The sequence below is a fragment of the Anguilla rostrata genome, chromosome 1 (genome assembly GCF_018555375.3).
Source record: "Anguilla rostrata isolate EN2019 chromosome 1, ASM1855537v3, whole genome shotgun sequence".
Classification (NCBI taxonomy): Eukaryota; Metazoa; Chordata; class Actinopteri; order Anguilliformes; family Anguillidae; genus Anguilla; species Anguilla rostrata.
Window position 1 is genome coordinate 18762224 of NC_057933.1, and position 13201 is coordinate 18775424.

The window sequence follows — 13201 nt, forward strand, 5'->3', positions numbered from 1 at the left end:
AACCGGATGAGTTAAATCCTCAGGGAGAATAACTATATTCTGCTGCATGAGACCGAAGACAGGCCCAAGTAAACAAACCCCACAGGGGAGAAAGTGGGTCCTGTCGCTAGTACAGCTCTCTTTCTCTGCAGCTTGAGTATCTGGCTCGCGCATTTCAGCTGGCAGACTCTCGCATGCAGTATTAAAGCCCACAGCCAGAGGAGGCGCAGGTAATATTTTCTACATCCTCTGCTCTGACAGGAGTTTTAACGGTGGAAGAGCTGCTTGTGCTATGCCACTGGAATAAATCAGATCATCCTCCTGTAACAAACGTCCCTCCAGTTTGCTCCTTCAGCCAACGGGCATTCCATTTTGACCTACTTATAATGTACGCATAATACTTTCAGTCGTTCATTGATTGATAATTTTTTTAATGTTTCACTTTTAGAAAATTGTCAGTTTAGCTAATGGCGGAGTGGTTCATAACATAGTCAAACTGGATTAATCTTCCATAATGTTTTATTCATAAGTTGCCTGAGGTACCCCCCCCCCCCCCATCACTCGAACGGTATGGGAAACCAGAGGTCTGTATCACTGAAACACAAGTGGAAATAGCATATCTGACAAGGCTGAATACCTTTAAATTACAATTTTGCTGAGAGCTGATTTATATGAGTAAATAAGGGTGAGGCCCAGGTGGTGAGGAAGGCGCAATCTATCTGCTTCATCAGAACCTGTCAGGAGTCCCTGTCCGAGGTGGCAGTGCATGCCTTCTGAATAATCAGCCACAATTGCCATCAAGGGCCCACTCCAGTCACAGCAGTGTCTTCCCAAAAAAAAAAAACAACCCCATTCTTCCTTCCAAAGGGCTTCCTGCTTCCAGCATACAAACAAACGAGACACTTGTGAAGCACTGATTGACGCTGGCCAGCAGGAAGCTTGACATTTTCCGTCCAATGCCAGGTCATTCAATGGGACACGTCTTAAAAGGGACAGGATTTTAGTGCTCGGATTATGAGTGCTGCGTGCACACTACAGCAGGGGGGTCCAAGGGAAGGATGAGCTGCCGTTGTGATGGCTGTAGGCCTGGAACGACCAGGTCAGGCTGGATCCAGGTTTGAATTCCACTTTCTGGGCCTTAGCTACACAAACACAGCTTGCAGCTGAATTGCTAAATATATTCCTCCTATCTGCTATCTGGCCTGCTACAAGAGAGACCAAAAAGTAACACTGACCACTGCAAGTTTCATAAAATGTCTACAGCAACATCCTGCTGTCTTCATGTAAATTAAAATGTATTTTAATTATTTTATGCACTGAAATCAATATTCAGGATATATACATTCATACCTACATAATCGTAGGATAATTACTGAAGCCATTTTCAGTACATCTAAGTACCATGCTCATTATTTTAATTTGCACAAATAAACAATATTCAAGTGAACAGTGATCTAAACAAAGCCATTGGTATTTGTAAAGCAAATGGCCTCCATAAAGAAATGTCAAACTCATAATCATCAGATTAGCAATGTTAACACTGTTTACTTATATAAAGATGCATTTCACAACATTGCTAGTAAAGGCAGAGGTAATGCTGTATCATGCAGTCACCACATTAGTTTCCAGCTGAAAGCTGCCTTTTGCTGTCCTTGGCATGCTGTGATGCTCATGGGCCTGAAAACATTGCATATTGTATTATGGTATTTTGAAAGCCTTTTCATCTACACTGCTGCTGTTTTAATGAAACCACGCATCTCTGAGCATGGGGAACAATAGTGACATCCCTAGTTTGTATTCACAGTTTACTCTCAACAATACTCAATCAAGCTGTCGTCGTGGTGCAGAATCGCTATGTTAGGAAGAGCTGCATATTAAATTTTCATATCACAGCATCATTTAAGTAATTAATAAACCATAAGGTGTGAATAGCCTCATGTACTGTAAGACAGCACGCGAATACAGATAACATTTTCAGTTAATTTTCCAGGGACGCAAAACAGTGGACATAACAGATACACACATCTGCTTTGGAAGGTAAACAAAATGCCGGGAATCCCAATTAAAACAGCCAAGTACTGAGGGTTCTAGAAGGAAGTTGATCATCACTATCATTTCTGTTCATTATTCAGCTCTTTATCTCTTTAACTCGTTGCACTTTCATGAATGTGTTTAAGTAGAGCAACCCAAGAAACCTGTTTTACTCAATACCTTTACAGAAGTGTGCTGTTTTGGTCTTTAGTCAAGAGCTATCAAAATGATCTTTTTATTTGACAGCACTGATGTTCGCAACTTTAGAATGCTAGGAGTGCAGGAAAAAATGTAAGGAGCACTATCAAATAAATGATTTAGGCCTGTGCGTACATCACTGTTGACATCATGTGATCACTGGACATACACATACAGCAACTGTGAAAATGATATTTTGCTGTGCATGGAGGTTTGCATTTCTCAGTGTAGCCTCCCCAGGTCTGTTTGTGAAGACTTCTACAGACAGCAGTCACAGACACATCCACGCCAAGTGATTGGAGGTTTTTCTTCATTATAGTGTTTCTTAGGTCATGACCTGCAGAGATCTTCATTAGCCTACCAGGCCCTTTGTGATAACAGTTTTTTTTTTTTAAGTTTGTTTCTTATTTCTTAGAAAAGTGAAGACCAGAAATAAAAACTGCAACCCTAAGCATGACACTGCTCTCGTCCCCGGTGATGTAATACCAAACAAGTAGACAAATTTTTTTCTCCAGTACCTGAATGGTTTAACCTTGTAGGGCACTTTGGGAAATGATGTGATGGGAAATAAAATTACATTGCTGAAATCTCTCTCTCTCTCTCTCTCTCTCCCAACACATGCTATGCATGGGCTAACACCAAGTTAAAGACTATAATTGAATTTGCTGAAAAGACCTTGAAATCTCAATGCCACTTTCAAACAGTGAATGAAATTACCTCTCATAATATCTGCATCTTCTGGCATCTATTTTTAATTATGACAGCTTGAGAGCTGAACAACAGTAATTTGCCTCTGCTGTTCAAAACCATTAAGATGCCTTTAAAGGACATTCTGGGGATGTTGTCCAGCACTTAAATACAGTATATTAAAAAACTGGAGTCTATGAGACAAAAGGTATCTTTAATGCAGTTTATCAAGATGCAAGATACAACATTCCAAATAGTAAAACCAATTCTTAACTTTCTTTCTTAATTAGACACAAGTTTTTCCTCATTATTATTGTTGAGTTCATTTTGGCAACAAATATTTATGTATCATATTACATAGAAACAATGAAAATAAAGATTCTATCAGGCAACAGTTTCTGCTTGTTTTTATACCACACAATTAGCCCCAATTTGTGTTATTTTTGTAATTACATTATTTATCACTCACATTACCTAGCTAGCTAATATTAAAATGTCTCATGACATGCTAGTTATCCCAGCTAGCTAACTAGCCAACAATTTCATTTTCATTGCAACTTTTTACAAACACCCCATATATTTATATTTATATTCTCCGACTATCACTTCTGAAAACACATTTTCTGATTAGAACAGTTTATGAAGATACATTCTCTGCATGACACGAATTAGTCCGAACATAGGCATACAGAATATTATGCTTTGCAGTTGTTAGCTTTTACCTTTATGATCAGCTTCAAAGTGAAATATAAGTTATGACCTACTCTCATTCTCTTCATCTATTTATGAATTAATCTATGTACTTTATAAATGCATAATCCAAGTTTTGCTATGTTTTTCTATGAAGCATAATTGCCTTTGAGAGATTTCCACTGATGTGTGCTAGGCAACAAGAGGTTATAAGCATCTTATAATGTGCTTCACACAACTGCCAAAGATGCAGTGGATACTAGAGAAATTTAATTTACAGGTTGAAAATAAACAGCAAACAACAGATGTGAACTGCCAAGACTTTTAACATAATTAATACAATAAAACATGACAATACAATAGAGCTAAACATTCTCTGCATTTGGGATTTGGGACATCCTTTCTGCAATCCAGGGTTTTACCTTCCATAGTAAGCTATGAAAAACATAATGATTGGCCAGATATTTAAAAACTAATAAATATATTGTGTATATATAGTTTTGCATCTGGAGTTTGAACTGAGAGTTATAGTACTTGCTAGATAGAAATTAAGATTTTTCAGAGGCCCTGACATCCAGTAGGTTTTGAAAATAGACTAAAAAGATATCAATTAACTTTCTCAATTAACTATGTGGTTGAAAAGAGATAAGATCATCTTATGCATTGCCAGTTGCACCTCACAAGTCAAGATAACAGTGATTGCTGTCAATGAGCAATGTGAATCAAGTACATCAAAGTTTTGTTTAACTCAAATGAGCGGCTCAAATTAATCTCAAATAATAGATGAGACTGATTTGAATAGTTGTCAGCACTGCAAAGGCATGGGATGGAACTGTGGGTGTAGCTTAAAAAAACTTTGCCATACTTATAGACAGCTTTATACAAGAATTGCAGCTAGTCTTGAAGAGAATGGAAAAAAATGGTCCTTTTTTAAAAATCCCATAAACAGCCAACACGTGTTTCTCAACATTAATCTCATGAAGGCTTACAAATGTAGCACAACAGCTCTTAATCAACAACCATCAATAATCCTCCAGGTCATACACCTGCACAGTTAAATCATTTTACACAATAAAATATGTCCACATTTTTCCAGATATGCCCATATTTCTTTGAGAGGCTGGTATTCCATTCATAGGCTTTTTTTCATGTACCATGGTCAAACTGTAAAATATTGCCAGAATATTATATGGCTTAGAGAGTGAGTGATTCTCCCTTGATGTCAGCAAGGAGTCCATGCTCAGTAAACATAGGAACAGTTACTGTAGATGGGCGATTTCTCTAACCCTAACCCTAACCCTCCTGCCCAGACACACACCCTCACCAACCCATCAGTCTCTGTCCAACAGCTAGCATTTGGGTGAAAATGAAATGACATTTCAAATTTATTTTCCTCTTTTTCCCCAAACATACTAAGGTTGTGAATGTGCTCTTGGCAGAAGCCGGGGTATGCCGGTGAGGTGTTATCTGAGCCGGTGAACACCTCTTGCCGTCTGGCAGAGCCCTGAGCTGCATGAAAGCATCCGTTGCAGGACCTCATTAGACAGTCTGCGGTGCCTGGGTCTTCATGTGAATAAGGTCCTGGGGCTTCCATAGCTCTGTCTTCGCTAATGAAGGTGATTTTGATAAGGCTGCATGCTCGCTGGCAGCAGAGAGTTACATTAGCCATAATGGCAGGGCAGGAAGTCGATATAATGAGGATGGATTATGCAAGTTTTTTCGCAGGACGTGTTTACAACTTAATTGCAGAAAGAACCGTGAAGATTAGGAAGGGATGGATTTCCAGCAAGGGCAAAAAACTGGCATCGGTAATTGACTGCTAAAAAGCTCTATTAAAAGAGCTACAAAAGACATTAACATTTCGGTGAACTGCGCAGTTTAAGGGCTCGGCCTTACTCTGAGTATATATATATATATATATATGCCCCACATGGCATTGGATGTGTGCACCTGAAATGGCGCTTTACTGTTGGTGTGAGCACTAAAGAGCCCTGTTTCTATTCAGCGAAAACGCCCGCCCCCATGTTCCAGAGCGATTCAGCGAAGGCGCTCCAACACTGGAAATGATTAGCAGGAGCCAGAGGAGCTGTAATGGTGCCGGGTTATTCAATCAATGAAATCTTGGAATCTGATCAACTCCTGGCATCTGGGTCGATGCCATCTGAGTTACACAGCCGCGCATTAAACAGCTGTCAAATCTGCCAGCTTCGCTGCATCAACAGCAATAGCCCGACAGAAAAACGCTCTTTTATGTGTCAATGCAAATACAGATTCTAATTTTGATACCACTTCAGCTCAAACGAGTAGAGCGTTCTTCGAGAGAGGAGCTGTTCACACATCACATTAATGCATCGTAAAATATTTAACTGAAAGATGGGAGGCGATGGGAAAATTATATCAGAAAAGGCCTTCTGAACGTACAGTTAGACTCAAACGGTTAGGAGGCAGCCTGACTTTCATAAAAGCGACTGTGCAATGCGACCGATGAGGCGTGGCTCAAAGGAACATTAAGTTTAAGGGAGAAGAGGTTTAACTAGCTCCTAATTGCAGGGAAAGCTTTGTTGAAGCAGGCTGAATCAAGCTGCTCTGTGATTACTGTCCCATTAACAGTACCTTAGAATGGGAAACTGACTTAAGTACGTGATTCTCAAAATGCATTAAGATGCTTTAGCAGAACGCTCCAGCACAGTTCAAACCTTTAGAACACTATAGTGCTAGTTATTTTAGCCTTTTTGATCTCAAATTAAGGGACCATCTTGGGCCTAGCTAGTCTTAAATGTTGCGTTTAAGAAACAGAAAAGAATAAAACTTGCAAAAATGTGCTTCTCAAAGAGCACGTTATCAAATAGAACCTGGCTTATACTTATACATCTGTAATTACAGCAGATGACACAAGAGCACATTGGGATCTTGTGAATCAGGTCAAGAGGGTGCTGGGTTTCCTCAGGCAGGGTATGCCTAATAAAGTGGCACTGTGTTAACATTCAGCTGAGCGTACATCTAATCAAAGAGAGGGATTAATCAACACCCAGAGCCACCGGAGCCTGCAGATCTCTGGGAGTTATGGAAGCATTGCTGGTTTATCTACAGCACCAGAAAGAGCCTGTGGGACAGAGGTATTGTTTTTACAGTGGTACAAGGAGCAAGTGGGTGATGCCCTACAGAAGCAAATGTGAGCTCTCCTTATCTATGTTATACCCCCCCCCCCCCCTCATCCCATCAGTAATCCTCCAGGTCACACACCTGCACAGTTAAATCCCCCACAATGCACTGCTTTCCCAGATCTCCCTGGGGAATCTGGAGCATACCCAGCCCCTACCCTCCGGCCTCACCTCTCTTTCACGGCCGGGTATATTTACACAAGGAATATCAGCCTCAAAATGTAAGCACCCAGGCAATGCCCCCAACCTCCAATATCCCAATACCACACAAATACTTTTTTATGGCAGTGGAAAACGTTGAATCCCAGACGTACGGAACATAGTTTTGCGCTACTTTATTGAAGATTGATTCTGTCCAGGTGTCTGGTGAGTGTGACTGACAATCAATCTCAGTGGCAGCTTCTCTTGCCAGAGGTCAGGGTAGTAGAGTCCTTAGAGGGCTCTATTAGAGAGAAAAAAAACAACATGAAAGGATTGTGAAGAAATGTAGGATGCAGCAACTTATTTTACATAAAAAAAGATTTTTTTTTAAATCAATTCTTTCTTAACAATATCAAGAAAGAGAAGATTGAATTAAGTGGTTTGATATCCATAGCAGAAAGGATTAAGGGGATTATTTCCAGGATGTATTTAAATGATTAAAAGAGTTAATGGTCATTGAGGGGGAGTGCAAAAATAGGGCCTTTCAAGCTGTGGTTCCAAATGTTTACTGCTGAATTAAACAGTAGAGATAGCTCAAAACAAGTGGGCCAGGCGTTAAAAGAAGACACAGCTGAGAACGACCGATAAATGAGAAAAGCCTTTGGTGTGACAGCTTCAATTCCTTCTTCTTTAATCTATACAGGATTTTTTTTTTCTCTTTACAGCATTTCAAAAGCGCGGCATATTACAACCCCCCTCCAATTTCCTTGTGCGGTTTGTTGGCATGCTCTGAAAGGGGCACGTCTCAAGCTTGGCAAATTTCATTGTTAGTGCCGTACCCAAATTCACACGTGACAGAACACAGTACAATGACTTCCATGTAAAATACTATTTGTGTGATCCTTCGTCGTACAAATGTGAAACTACAACCGTGCAGATTATTTATTATGCTACAGATAAATTACATTTTTTGTGGACTGGGAATATATATAAAACACTTCTGATCATAAACATAAATACGTAAAAGACAGAAGGGCTGTGAAAAGGAGAGATTTAAAACAGGAAAACATTCATATCCAGCCACACACCATGCCAGCTGCACTGAAACTAAAAGGAGTGGTATACAGAATGAAAACACTGAGCTGCTAAACTAGTGAGACATGGATAAGGGCCGATTGTCTACTTTCACAGCTTGAGTATCATTTGATTGTTTTGCCCACAAACGGATTGCTACCAGACAGTGAGCTACATGTAATTATTGCACATCTAAGGAGCATTCTCTTTCACCCTGAAATCTCTACTATGTGTCATTCTGACAGACTTCTAGCTGCAGTGCACATTTGTGTGTCTGATGTCGGACAATCTCCGCAGTTCTTCTAGCTTCCCCTGCCTCAGGCCAGCGGCTCCAGTTCAAGGCATCTGTAAGCCATTGTGACTTGCTCAGTAACAATGCCATACTAATCTTTTTTTTTTTTGCATCTAAGGGAGACAGGCCTTCATCACGGCGATCCGTCAACTGCGGCCCGCTGACTCTATTTTCCTCTCCCTCCCGGTTAATATAAACTCTTTCCAGGGCGTGCATATCCATTACAGCTCAAAGAAAAGGGTGTCAGCACGTCCGTCATTAGCCTGAACACAAGGTGACTCATAGCAAAGACACAGCTCATCAAGCAGCTCGTAAAGAAGCAGCGGCCCAAGTTGCGGCCTCACGTTTTCTTTATGAAACACCCATTATGGATCCATTCATCTTCAGACGGATTTGACAGAGCCAAGCCAGTGGATAATGACCTGCAGTCATACTGCTCGGAGACAAAGTGAGGGAGGGACGTCATTTGATCAAAACATTATAATAATTAGACTGTGAACGCCACTGGAATTCATGCAACATGCAATAAGAACAGCCTGTTCAACCCATCAATGTACACCATTTACCTAAAAACTATGCAGAATTCAGTACAGCATCAAGCCTTGTCTTAAATACCCTGAGGATCTCTCCCTCAACTTCATGATCTGGCAAGATGGACATTGACCATTCTTATTTACCTTTAACTAACTTCTACCTATATTCCCCGTGTTACTGACAGAACTCAACCTGAAAAATAGTTAGTAGTTCACTTTAATTCCTTTTATGAATGAAATGAATTCAGTCATATTCCCATAATATTTTTTTGCTAAGCCTGGAAAGATTGAACTTCTCTTATGTGTTTCAAGTATCTTGATGCATGCAATTAACATCCCTAAGAGGAAGGTCACAGTTCAAATGCAAAAATTGGTTTATAAGTAATGACTAGGACTGGAATGGTGCTGAAGCACATCTGGCCATTTTATTGCAATGTTTGTTTTTTCTTAAACAAATCTTGATGACTTGCAGCCACTTGTTACCATCAAGAAACGTATTATCACCTCAGAAATATATCAAAAATAACCAACGCATAGCTTGGACCAGGAAAACAAAACAGCCAGTTATTATGCAGTCTGTTAGTAATGCATCTTTTTTGTATTTTCAGTCTTCCACACATCCCAGTCTCCAATGATTCAGATGGCTCTGCTCCAAGGAGGTATTTCATGTGCATTCTCATGCAGTCCTGAGGCAGTTGCTGCCCATGTTTCATCTTCCCCCCCTATAGGGAACTTTACCTATCAACAGACCAGTGAATGTGACTGAATTTATGAACATCTCAACTTGTTTTGGAGACCAGGACTGTGGTATAAGGAGACCATAAAGTATTGGTTTAAAAGCAGATGTCAACCTACTGGTAGATTCTTGATGACATGGCAGAAGTCTAATACTCAACTACTGCACATGCTGCACTTTTTTTCCATTTCTTTATTTATTTTTTGCATTTCACTGAATTCCAGAAGCTTCATGTTTCCAGCTGAATGCATTGTTTGTTGAGCCCCATTACAAATAACCCGGAGCGAGGCTGAATTTGCCATAGCCACCCCCCTTCACCGTGGCTGCATCATGAGCAAATCTATATTAATGTTATGTAAACACTGTTTATGATGCTAAATAGGAGCCGTGAAATCTTAAGCAGCTTATGAGGCACCCAAATTGGCAGGGTTCTGATTAATTCATGGAGTGGCTGTGAAATATTTATCAAATGAGAATTCAGAGATTTAAACAGCAACACAGCGTGCTCCTGAATTCTGGCCTTCAATTATTTTCATCTAAACCTCCTGTCCAGACTTGCATACAGAACAGTGCACCTGTTGTGTTGCAGCCCACTCAATGTCTCAGCCATGCACTTAAGCAACTATAAAAAGAATTTGATATATTTTATGTCTGCTTCCCATTTTGTATAAATACCTCCTGAAATGACATGTCAAAGACAAAGCGTGTGATTAGGAAATGCAGTGGACACTCTATAATGGAACATATTACAGGTTGTTCTCCATTTTAAATGGGCATATTCAATCCAACTGAGTGGTTTATGCTCAACTTTGGATGGCAAAATTATGCACCTTTTAATTAAAGTTACATTTATTGATCTTACGACGAATAATGTTGCGCACAACAAAACTCATTTAAACTCATCAACACTCATTTAAATTCCCTATTCAATTTTTTTTTAATCAGCTTCTTGTATAGACTGAATGTATGTGAACCAAAAGAAAATCCTTACAGAATGTTGCCTGGTTTGCCATATGAAGTGTGATGATTTTCCAACCGAAACTGTTGAGAATGTGGTACGCAAACATTGGGCCTGTTGCTATGGTCTTGCTATCATCACACTTCATTCCTTCACAGTGATGAACGGTGTTCGCTCGAGGTTCAGCCCCTAAGTCTGCCACCCTTGCCGGGTCAGTCTATTTACATTGTGCGGCATTTGCACTGGAGATATGGAGGACTTCAGTCAAACTTTGAAGTTCCTGTCATGGCGCCCAATGCACCCAGCAGCTCTTTTCAAGCATATTCGCATACATACTGTCGGTGCGCAGACCAGGCCACAGCGGAAGCATCACTGCCGTCAGAATGAGCCTCGGGGAGCCGAGGAGCAGCAGCATGCAGCAGGGCTCTGCTGTGCTCACACTGCTACACTGAGCGTTAGAGGCTTCACGGAGGAACGGAGTGCATCTCACCAGTGGTGATAATTTACTCCGGGGAAAGACAGATGCAAAGTTTCTGTCTGCCTTTTCTCCTCTTCCCATCTCCTTCTGTCTCCAGTGTGCATGTATGGGTGATGTGTGTGCGTGTGCGTGTGTATCTGAGAGAGAGAGAGAAAGAGAGAGAAAGAAAGAGAGAGGAAAAGAGCAATGGAAATAATAAAGATAGAGCTAATCCAAGCACTGAAGGAAAACGAAAATGCTCATACACCAGCTCTTATCTATTAGTGACAGCATGAGTCAGATCAAGCATTAAAGTAGCATGAAAGCTCAACTTTCTGGAACTGATAATGTACTGAAGAAGGGTTATGATGAACAGATTGACTGATATATTAAAGTAATGCATTTTTTGATGGACTCAACAGTAACATGAAACTTATTTTATAGAAGAAAAAACCTCTTCACTTTTTTAACTTGTGTGCTGAGTGTAGTCCTTCTATACCTGATAATGTTCATATCATGCTGACACTGAAATCATTATACAGTAATAAGACTACAGTGCTTCATTCTATGTACTTAATTTGTTTGTTTCAATGTTTCATTTGTCCCAAATAAAGTACAGAAGTACTCCAGATCATTTTATCCAACATTGACTTAAGCTATTTATGTTACAACTATTTTAATTGTAATTGTAACTGTAATTATAATTTTGTAGGGCTGTAGTTGTCCATAAGGAAATGCCATGTCATGCAAAATAATCTGCTTTGTGGAAGCAGGCTTTCAGTCTCAAATGTGCAAACCAAATTTTATCACAATAATGGAACTACCTCATTTGACATTAAATGCTATATAATACTGTTGCACAATCTGCAAAAAAGGATGCAAAAGCTCACTTTAATGGAAATCTACCTTGTACGCTGTCTCTCATATATTGTAAGTAAATGCTAAGCTGTCTAAATGGGCTAAACACTTTGAGCAATGCAGAAATTCCATTTCCAACCAGTAGTCCATATATATAATATATATATATACATATATATATATATATATATATATATATGTATATATAAGCTATAAACCCACGTTGACCCATAAATATAAAACCAGACTATTATGCATTACAATGACAATGACAATGAAGGATTTTATCCTATATGCATGAGATGCAAAGCTGATTTAAAAACCACTCTTGCCAGGGGTGTCGCCAGGGCTTTTGAGCCTCCCAATGGCCCCACCACCCCAAGTCACTCTATACCTGCACTTTCCCCTTATATGGCACAACTGACTCTTGAAAAGACCTTTCTGAAATGGTAATTAAATGTTTAAATTCAAGTTAGGGACAAAACAGACCCAATTACCTCTCACATAAAATCTGGAGCCTTGTGATACAGAGCAGTCAGGATCAATGTAATGGAGGAACTGTGGCCATCTGGGACCGTAGATTGATTCTGTCAGGTCAACTTGGCAACGTTGTACATCGAAACACAGAAATACTCGGTCAGAAAATATCGATCACTTTCTGTTGGTATCATTTATAACAAAAATTGACATTCGCGGTGTGGAAAATATAGACCTTTGGGCCCCTTATTAAACCAAAATAACATTCCATCTGGACTAAGGGATCAAGCATAATTCTGATGATTTCTATTTGAATCGTGAGCAGGATGAAAATACATCTCGGAGATTCACTTGATATGAACTTCATTTTTAAAGCAGTGTATTCAGACTAGAAAGTATTCAGAAAACATGGTAGTCAGTGAATGCTTACACTGTATAAACGAAGTTTATAAACGAATCGTGCGATGTTACATCTTTTTTAACGCAATGTAATATAATGTTTTTAAAAAATGTAATTCAATACGCCTACATCATATACAGCCTACCTGAGCGTAGGAAGAGTTCCTTTTATATACACAGGAAAGTTCAGCAAAACTTGAAACTGGCATTTACCAAAACAGACAAAGACAAAGACATACGCTCTTAGCTGAGTAGTGCCGTTGTTTGGCCAAGCGTGAGAGTGCTACTGAATTTTTGGACAGCTCCCAGGACCCAAACTGCACGATACACGCTGCGATGATTAACATACAGTATAATGTAAGCGTCCAACACAAACAGAAAACAAGTTCATTCAAACATAACTACTTGATATATATTTGTCAATTGCACTTGATCAGTTGCAGTGCTATGCAGTGCTCAAAAGTAGGCTACGTAAATTGCAGCGTAGCCTACTGCTCATAATTCACTATCGGTAGGCTACGTGTTAGGGT